The 10,868-nt window shown below is 39.3% G+C and overlaps 1 long non-coding RNA gene across 1 annotated transcript; it reads right to left on the reverse strand.

Annotated features, from left to right (window-relative positions):
* Nucleotides 1-6,064: 6,064 nt before the first annotated feature.
* Nucleotides 6,065-10,100, reverse strand: LOC118968508 (uncharacterized). Its single transcript, XR_005056241.2, has 3 exons — nt 9,915-10,100; nt 6,990-7,054; nt 6,065-6,884 (listed from the first exon to the last, which is right to left on the reverse strand). It is a non-coding gene; the product is annotated as an uncharacterized lncRNA (long non-coding RNA).
* Between the last annotated feature and the right edge of the window lie 768 nt (nt 10,101-10,868).

Raw genomic sequence — 10,868 nt, forward strand, 5'->3', positions numbered from 1 at the left:
TGAGGCTAAGATCCATAAGCAACTTGCCTTAGGTTAGGTAGCTAGCAAGCGGGGAGGCTAGAATTCAGAATAATAGGTCTGAGTCTGCATGATCTCTTAACCACACTGCTGCCCTCCAAAGCACCTGTCTTACTGTGTTCTGCCAGAACATGTTATCAGAACTTTTCTGAAGAAATAAAATCAGCAAGGAAAATGGTGATTAAATGGACAGAGACCCAGAGACATATGCTTCAATACAAAGGGAAGATAATATGCAGAATGAATAATATCGGTAATCAACATTTGTTTTTTAAAAAGAATGATATGGCATGCACACCAGGCTGAGATGGGAAGGGGGCACCATTAGGGAACCCCATCCATTGATGAATTTAAGAGCTTATCTTTCAGTCTGAGGCCACCTTCAGTGTTTCCACTCTGCTCTGCTGCCCGTGAGACCCACCTCCCACCCTGCTCCATCTGATTCCTATAAAGAATGATCTTTATCATGGTTTAACTCTGCTCCTGGATGTTTCTAGTCCTTTTCCTATTACCCCATTTGTTTCTCCATACACAAATACCGAAGGCTATTCCTTCACCCTCTGCTAACCTGTCTTTGACAACTAGCCATGTCCATGCCTGAGCATTGTTCACCCAGAGCTGTCAATTCTTTTGACCCAGACAGAGTAGTTGTACAGCAATTGTCTAAATCCTTCTCCTTGCCAGACTGAGTCAATACGGTGTACTGCAAAGAATCTGCAATGGATCAGCTGCATGAACTTAGGATATTTAAGCTCTTTGGCTCTCAGTTTTTACATCTGTGAAATGGGGAGAGTAAAACACTACAACCCAGGAGTATATAAGATTATGAAAATAATATGTACAAAAAGGCTTGGGGCTCAAAACGAGTGCCCTGTAAATCATACTCACTCGACAAATATTGGCAGTGCTAGTTGCTCTCGTAGGTGCTTCCAACACTTTGGTGAGCATAAAGTTCTGGAACTTTATTCTAGAATTGAGTCTGATAATAAACAATAGACACACAAGTATACACTATGTTATAAAGTGGCAACTGTTATGGATAAAAACAAGGAAAATGAAGTATAAACAGGAGGATTGGTAGTGCAGAGCAGAGTGAAAAAAGAGATGTAAGTTGGAGTATTAAAGAGGATAGTGACCGAAAGGGTAAGAAAGTTAGCCAAGCAGACAACTAGAAAAAGAGGATTCTGGCCAGTAGAAACAGCCACTGCCAGTGGGATGTTCTGGGAATGGTAAGAGGGCTCTGATGTTGTAGCTGAGTCATGGAGGGACAGTGGTAAGAGATGAGGTCAGAGAAGTGAGAAGGATCAGATATGCTGGCCGGGGCAGGGCCATTACAAGGACTGGACCTATACTCTGAGTAGGACATCAATTGGCTTACCTTTCCTTTGGAACTTGGTATGACAGTCAGTTCTTCAGAATTTTTCCTTATTCTCGTACATCCTCTGTGTAATGAGTTCAGTGCTAGCTACTTAAGGGTAATACCATGTCTACTCATCTCTGTGGTACCAAAGCCTAGCACAGTGCCTGTGATATAGACCAAGGATATCTCTCACATCAACGTCCCTATTTTAGCCACTTATCCTGGGAATTTTTTAAGGCAATACAATGCTTTTACATGGCTAAAATGTCTCCTGAAGGTCACTAGGAAAGATAGCTTTATACTAGGCCTTCTTTGGTTTCTCTCAATTCATAGCCAAGGCGGATATGTGCTTCTGTTGCATAATTATGAATTGTTTATCACACATCTTAATAAAAGGGAATGGGCTTGGAACTCAAAAGACCTAGGTTTGACTACCAGAAATACAACTTACAGTCACATGGTCTTAAATAAACTATGAAATCTCACAAAACTTTTTATGTCGCCCTAAATGGTATGTAAGTCATGGCATCAACAAGAATCTAACAATATAATGCGTAAGAAAACATTTTAGCAAATTGCATTGCGATACACAAATGCAAAATGTTGTCAGGCCCTAGCTGACTAATATTGGGCATTAAAACTTGACATTTTCTCTAAAAATGATAGACATGCTCCTTGGCAGAAGAATCACAGATTGTGTTGTGTTCTGTGTTGGACACACAGTGAGGAGAAGACCCATTTTGCCAAAGAAATAAACACTTCTGTTGCTCTAAAGTTTGCTACACTGTTTAATTTTCCCACTTTTCTATAACAACTTTACTTGTGTTAGAATGTTCTTAAAATAGCATTTTGCCCAATTAAGTGGTCATTAAAGATGCAGAAGATTTTGTGCCAAATCAATAACACCAGTCCAAACCATGTGATCTATATGAAACCTCAGTTACAAGGTGATGGATGCACTCAGCTCTCTATTTGCATTCTGTTGATTGATTGGGCACTTCTCTGGGACACTGCAGCACACCTAAGGGTGGAGGCTCCGCTGGCCCACAGAGCTTTGCTAGTTCATTCTCAACCGGCATGTTGGAAGCAATCTGGAAGAATCCCAGTGGCATTAGTAAGGCAGCCACCAACTGAGTCTCAGGAAGCCCACCTCCCAACTCCAACCAAATTCTTTCCAAAACTGAATGCATTTGTAGACCCACAACTTTGAGCACTTCCCCCACAGATGATTATATAAACCTACAAAGGGAAAGAGAGACACAACCAGGTCCCATGACTGGGTGGGATAACATACTCAGTTTCAATTGACTCTGGAGAATCCCAGTCAATTAGAGTAAGGGCATAATAGGAATGAGAAGCTGCATTATTTTCCTAGCTTGATTATTTTGTAAAAATTGAAAGAAAGAAATGTAACATTTGAATAGTCCCACAGCATTGAGATATGCCATCTATGCTAGGCTGTTTTTGAGCCATTAAGGTTAGATTTCTTTAAGTTATTTTTAAATGAGCTGGAAAGAAGATGTAAGCATCCAATAGTCTGAGTCTTACATTATCCTGTAAAACATGAGATTATCTCTGGTCAAGTGAGCAAAGCACTTCTGCGTGGATTAAGTATATTTTGGGAGCAGAAACAAATGTCAGCATGTTTTTTGAAAGAATGAATTTAAAAATAAGAGTTCTGAGAAAAACAAGACAGAATCAATTTGACAATAACTAAGCACCTAGTATGTTCCATACATTGAATAGGTTCAGGGGACTGAGGGATAAATAAATTCCCTAAAAGGATTCTCAATAAACAGTAGACATATACAGACAATCAAGGAAAAAGAATTCATTTGCCATGTAAATGCTATTTAGAGGGGCACTGATACAGGAAGTATTTAATTTTGCAAAAAGAGAAAAGTGAGTTTGTGGAAGTTTCTTCAGAGGCAGTGAGGTGACTCTTGCAAGATTAATAGAATTTAAACAGATAGACGTGAAGGGAACACTATCCCCTAGGCAGGCACACCATCACAGAGCATATGGGGTTGAGAACAGCTGTCTGGCTTGCTTATTAAAAACATATTGGGAGGAGAAAGGTAAAAGAAAGGAAAGGCTGTGTAACAGGAGGAGAGAAGCCTGGATGTGTTGACTGAAGCCAAATTGTAGAGAGAGTTCTGCTGTACATTTTGAACTTTGTACTATAAGAAATGGAGAACTATTAAAGATTGTAAAGAAAAGATAAGGCACATCAAGTTGGGAAGTTTAAAATAATTAGTTTATTAAACATTAGTAGAGGGAGAAACACATCACCTTAAGTACTAAATTGTCTACATTCTGTATCATACTGTAATACTTTGTCTAGCCCTTGTGATAACAGATCCTTCATACTTAATTATCCTATTACTCAACCATTATTTATTAAAATATCTGCAGCACGCTGGATTTATGTGACACAATGTAGGCCAAGACAAATATCTTCTTGGTCTTCATGGAACTTACAGTCTATTGGGGAGATAAACATTAAACATGTAGGAGCTTGTGATAAATGCTCCTACAATAACATGCTACATAGCCACAGAGCTTACTGGTACTGAGTTAGGAAATTGCAGATTGAGCTTATTATCTTCTCCAAACATCTAGACCAGTACCTTTTTTTTCTTTCATAGCAGAACCATATTCTCCTTTTAAGCCATGGCATTTGACAGTGATTTAGGAGTTGGGTAGATGCAACACAAACCATTGCATTATCTGCAAGGATTTTTGCTATTCCAAACATTTATAAATTACTAGGAATCATATTTTGCTAGAGAAGAGAAATAGTCAAGCTTTTCTCAGCTGGAGTCTTTGAAATGTATAGGTTCACTGATAAAAAGGACAGATGGCTGAGCTAATGTTAGTAATTACACAGAGAAAAAGTCCACTGTCAACCTAAAAATGCAATAGCATCTATTTCTTTACAACTTCCCAGTGACTGTTTAGCTCAAGTCCTAATTATTACAAAACTGATGAAAGAATAGCTTAACATCAGAAGATTTCCCTAAGAACATAAGAATACTAGGCCATATCCCCATATGTGACTATTAGCCATTTACATAACAACTTACTTAGAATCTGATTTGGTCTGTGATACATTTGAGGACTTAATGAAATGCTCACATATCATACTACAGGAATGAAGGTGAAGAATTGCCTCAGTAGAAAAGTAATTCAGCAATCTAATATAAAGAGAATCTTATGAGATGATCTTTTCCTCTGAAAATTTAAATTTCAATCCAGTCATTTTTAAGTGTGTAACCAGTGCCCTTGCACATTTTGATAACACTGTATCAGTTTAGTAGAGCTGCTATAACAAACTACCACAAACTAGGTGGCTTAAATAACAAAAATTTATTGTCTCACAGTTCTGAAGGCTAGAAGCTCAAGATCAAGGTGTCGTCTGGGTTGGTTCCTTCTGAGGCCTGTGAAAAAGGATCTTGTTCCATGCTGTTCACCTACCCTCCAGTAGTTTGTTAGCAATCTTCTGTGTCCCTTGGCTCGTAGATACATTACCCAGACCCGTGCCTTCATCTTCACATGGCATTCTCCCTATGTGCTGTGTCTGTCACCTGTGTCCAAATTTCCCCTTTTTATAAGAACACCAGTTGTACTGGATTATATCCTACCCTAATTACTTCATTTTCAAACGATTACCACTGTAAAGAATGTATCTCCAAATAAGGTCCCTTTCTGTCATATTGGGGATTAGGACTTCAACAAAGGAGTTTAGGGAGTCACACCAGCCCATAACCAACATTCTATGAGCCAAAGAACAAATTTCTATTCAGCAACAAAACTTCAGCATCTTTGTTATAAAATCATCACATGGCTTTAGTTTGCTCACCCTTGGATTGTGTGTGTGTGTGTGTATGTGTGTGTGCACAATTCATTTTCCTTTTCCTTGCAGTCTGTACGGGAGCATTTGAAAATGTCTTAATTGTAATGGTTAGTGTTGGGATATGAGGTGTATAGCACACAATGGGTCTGGGAGGGCTGGTCAATTCATAACAAATACTTCTTTTCAGAGACTGACTCTCAGGCCAATGGGTGTGTCTCAGAAATTCTGTCCATCCTGACCTACCTACCTTACTTACCTTGCCCCAGTGACCTAACAGTTTAATCCAAAGATGGACACCTAACCCCAAACATTCAAATGTGGTTTTGACATTCAGAATGACAGTATTTGGAAACAGAACACTTACAGATCTGATTTGTTATTACCTGGAGAAAAAGGCCCCAAATTTCTGCTGGTAAGGTGTCCACACTGCACTCATTCCTGTCCCTCATGAACCTCTGTCATTCATCACTTCCTTCAATTCTGTAAGAATCACACTGTGATCAGCACAGAATGACTTTAATGTGCTTACACTGCCCAGGGTTATTTTCTGTTGCATGTGACCGAGAGATCCTTAACAAACCCAGGTGGCTTTGCAAGGATCTATGTCCATTTGTGCACATCTGGTCCTTTATCCCATTTCTTCTGGTTCATGATGTCAGATGGTGCTCCTGGAACCTGTCAATCCATGGCATTGATTATAATGGGAACTCAGGGGAACAGTAAGAGTTTGGGGCAGAAATCCGCCCCTACTTCTGGAATAACAATAAATAGCACGCATCATATCCATGTTGGGTCTATAATATAATCTTTATTCATCAAATTTTTTTAAATGACATGATGGACTGCCAGGTTCATTTTCTAATTTAAAAACAGCTCAAAGTAGTAGCAAATCCCCTGGAATAAGTCTGTGAGTCAAAGTAGTCGGCCCTTATTGAGGACAAATTACTAAAATAAATCCCTGGAAGTTACAGTCCATGATTGCCATTCAGGGTCTCCTTCAGTTTCTCCTTCTACCGTACATGGAAGGAAGAGCAACTGCTGTTGCCTTTGAGAAAGGGCATACTAAATGTAGGTAGTGGTGCCCAGCAACCTAGCCCTCTGTGCTGCACTCAGTCTCAGTCAAGTGCCCCTCAGTGCCCAGACACTGCCCCCAAGACCTCATTTGTGTAAATAAAGACCGAAATTAGCACTGGTTTTATTTTGTATTATTATACCAAGTTTCTCTAAAGAAGTGCCTAATCAGTCTATCTACTGCTATTTCAGACATTTGCAAACACATATGCAAGGCTCTGTGGATGATGGAATGAGTAAGAAAAAAGAAAGTTTGAATTAAAACCATAAAGCCTCATACAAGACACATGGCTTAACATCAGACGAAGGGCTGATTCCCAGCCACGACTCCCTGCTCCACCAAACCTCCTGGAAGGGGAAGTGTTGTATTGCTGAAACTCCACAATAAGTCTCTTGGGAACGTATCCAAGGCTTTACATCAGAGAGTAGTGGAGAAGTATAGTTCAAGGAAAATGTATATTATATGAGAATATTAATGCCCTGCACAGATGAGCTTCATCATGATATCTTCATCAACATTTGCTTTTACCTGTGGATCTCCTAAAGAATTTTCAGCTCAGGACAGCTTGGTGCCAGAAACTGGAGACTCAGCAGCGGAAAAAAAGGAAAAAGCTGGGTTATTATAGAATCTAGGTAGATGAATGAACTAGAACAGAGGATTAGTACCTAATGGTGGTGACTCACATTCCAATCACGATATTCAGAAGGATGTAGTGAACTTGAGCTTATTCTGACCCTGGGCTCTCCATCTGCAGGAAATAGCAATGTATACTTAGTAGAAGCATTCTGGTTACAAATGAAAAATCCACACAGAGCAGGACCCCAGTCAGCATCAAGGGCTCCAAGTGATAGTGCTCATTTCTGAAAGGGGTGGGTAATAAGGACTAGGCAGGATGACAGGGACTCAGGAAAGTGTTCTAGGCTCCACTAGAGGAAACAGCATCCAAATCAGGACACCAAGGTAGATATGGAAGCATAAGGCTGGACAAACTAATGATAAGGAGGAAAGTGGGAAACCACGGGGGTGGGGGGTCCCAAGTATGTTGCATAATTATGCTTCAGGGCAAGAAGAATATTTTCAGCCCACTTCAACTGGAGTGGCTGATTTTGCTACTTTGCCCCCTATCTGGCTCAGATTTGGCTAAGGACCTAGGTAAGGTATTTGAAAGAGCCTGCAATATCTGAGCTGACTCAGTTCAAGGGTGGGTAGCAGTTAATATTAATGAGCGTCTAATACCTAGATTCATTTATCAGTCTATTCACTTTACATGGCACAGTACACATTTTTCCTCTCTCTTCCTAGGATTATGTAAGCCTCACCATCACTTATATAAAAGTTAGGTTTGATGTTACCTGCTAAAAGCTGCTATTTTTTGAGTACCTATTATATCCCAGGTACCGTGCTATGTATTTCACATCCAGTACTGCTAATTTTCACAACAACAGTGCAAAATCAGTATCCTTATTCTCAGAAGAGATGAGTTACTTTCTCAAGGTCATAACACAAGGCTGAGATGTAAACCCAGATCCGTCTAACTCCCAAGCATGTGTATCTTACACTACATTCTGCTGAGAAATCTTTGAAAAGGATGATTCACTTTGTTGTCATTTTGCCTTATGAAGGTTTTAACACAACCAATTAAACAGTGGCTCTTTCCTGCACTTGAATCGAACATGAATATTGCACAATCAGTATTTTTAAAAAATAGTCTTCATATCGAAAAGAAACAAAATTTGAGATCTTATGCCAGTTAGTCATGTGGCCTTGGGAAGTCCTTCACTTGTCTGGGAAAATTTTTTTACTTGTACAAAGGTGGTAAAGACTGAGGATAGGGAGGGATGAAACTGAAAAATTAAACTCTAAGAGTTTTTTCTAACTCTTCTAAGATTTCCAATTATTTGCAGCACACACTATATTTTCAACACTACATTTTACAAAGGAGCCCAAAGAATCTGGCTTTTATTTCTCAAATTTATTTTTTAAAGAACAAATTTCCAACTGTCTATATATCCCAATAAGTTGGTCAACTTCCTTCAGTGGTATGCGACTTAAGGAAACAGTAATTATGATATTGGAAGTTGACAAATGAGATCTATTTGAAACCTTGCTGACCAATGAAAATAAATAAATCCATCTAACAAATAATCCAATGCTTGTCTTTGATGACTAGAAACAGATTTTCAGCCTAATTCCATTCAAAGGACTGGTGTCTTAGTTTTAACCATGGAAACGTCACTTCATAATTTGAATGAGAGTGTAGAGACTGAATTTAGTTACGTCCTTCACAAAAGCCTTGGCAGCTGCAACATTCCCAGAAGATAACTGCAGGTATAAGCACCACAGACCTTAAAATAAAGAGGCCAGGGAATGTTGCAGGCAGATGACTGTTACAAAATCACCTATCTCACTGCCTTTCTAGTCTAAGTTAAGGACTATGTAGATGACAGGAAAAAAAGAAAGACAGGAAAGAGATGGGAAGACCTGGAAAGAAACACATAAGGGACTGCTTCCACTGGGTCATTTTTCATACGGTGGTGCAGACAGAATAGTTCGCCACGATTTTGCAGTCTGGTCTAAAATTTATTGCCTGAATCAATTCCTACATTTCTGTGAAGGGCATTATACAATCCAATCCTACCATTTTAAATAATAAATTAATTTTAATACCTTTCTGCTCTACCTTGAATGAGAATGATGAGAAGCAATTGATAGACTCTGGGTTTTCAGAACACCTTTCAACAAGATTAAAAGCATATGGGCACCCTAAGTCGGCTCTTCTAAAAACAGAAAGTAGCCATCTGCTGGAGCAGGAGAGTCATCCTCCTTGAAGTGCTGTGTGGTCCAGTATGGTAAACACAGTCCCGGGTACACTGCTTAACCAAACTGGTCCTTGGACAGACTCACAGCCCTGTGTACTTTCAAGCAACACACTGAACATGTGTATTGAAGATCCCCTCTATCTCTATTTGACAGAACTAATGAAAAGCAAGAGGCTACTGGAAGATATAAACACCTCCAATGAACTCACTAGTAATCTTAAAGATTTCCTGGGTTTCCCTAAATTATACCCAGCTAGCTGGAGGGACTAGGGAAGGAGATTGCCTTGCTCTTTATAAAGTAAATGCAGTCTTGGGACTTGAGCAGAGAGAGGAATGGAACTATTTTATTTTTTGTTCGTTTGGTTTGTGTGTGTGTGTGTGCATTTGACTTTCTTCTGACACCTCTTTGCTGTTTCTAAATCTCCTCCTGTCTAAAGTTGCTTTTTGTTTATCTTCCTACACGGTCCGGTACTGCAAACTGTATTGGAAACCTACTTCTCAGGGTGCTCCCTCAGCTCTAACATTCCTGGTGTCCTTCTAATATGTGTGTTTTCTGAAGATAGAGTGTTAAGTTAGGGTGACCTACTCTTCCACCAAAGGCAAAACTCTGTATTTTTTATTTAAAGGTTATTGATATCTGAAGGAAAGACCAGACATCTGAAAAGATACACTGACTCTTAATCATGCCTAATGATGAATTCTTCTCCCACTGGAAGCAGCTTTAAGAACATAATGCTATGCATGAATGCTCAACAACTGATTAAAAAACTGTGATGTTCAAGAAGATACCTGTGGCAAACACTGTTGACGGGCAATCCCAACAGCCCCTCTCCAGCTCCTTCTTCCTTGTTCTCCTCTGTTGTAAAAGCTACAACATTTCCCCAGTCTTCCATGTAGCCCAAAGTGGCCAGGTGAGTTCCAGGCAATGAGATGGGAGGAGAAGCCTGATAGGGGCTTCTAGAAAAGCTTATGCTTTCCTCCTGAAAAAGAACAAATGAGACTTCTGAATCCTCTCTTATCTCCCTTCTTTCTGCCTTGGAAGAAAATGTCATTTCTGTAATGGCTGGCAGCCATTTTGGGGGCAAGAAGCATAAAGATGAAACCCAATGAGCTAAATATGATGAAGTAAAAACAAAGACAGACCCTGGGTCCCTGACAGTATTAATAAAGCAGCTGAACCAACTATTTACATTCCTTTTTCTTGTTAATGAGAAAAAATTGGTTTCTATTTCTTAAGTCACTGTTTTTCTGGTTTTGTGTCTTGTAAATGAAATAATTCCAAATGATAGAGAAATTGTGTTTTCAACATCTGATAAACCATTTATGTATGGTGATCATAATATCTTCCATTTTTTAAAGCATCTTCCAATTTACAAAGACGTTTTACCCCTTAAGATCTCATTTAATCTGCACAATAGGCAGAATTGTTATATAACTTTAAAGGTGAGCTAATTTAGGCTGAGAGGGTTTAAATAACTTGCCTAAATTCCCAGAAAGAGAACCTGATAGAATTCAGGACTTGACCCTGTAGCTTCTGACTCCAATTCCCAACTGAGTCTAGTTTGTTCATGTTGGAACCAAACATTTGCCTTCACATGTTTATTATGCTCTTAATTCCTGGAGAGCTTCTGTGAGTCAGTCTTCAGAAGGTAACAGTCAAGAATTGATAAGAATTACTGAATTCACAGTTTGAAGTGAACTAAGGCACTGTTATAAGCCCTGTGGTTTTAAAGATGAATCATA

The sequence above is a fragment of the Manis javanica genome, chromosome 4 (assembly GCF_040802235.1).
Source record: "Manis javanica isolate MJ-LG chromosome 4, MJ_LKY, whole genome shotgun sequence".
Classification (NCBI taxonomy): Eukaryota; Metazoa; Chordata; class Mammalia; order Pholidota; family Manidae; genus Manis; species Manis javanica.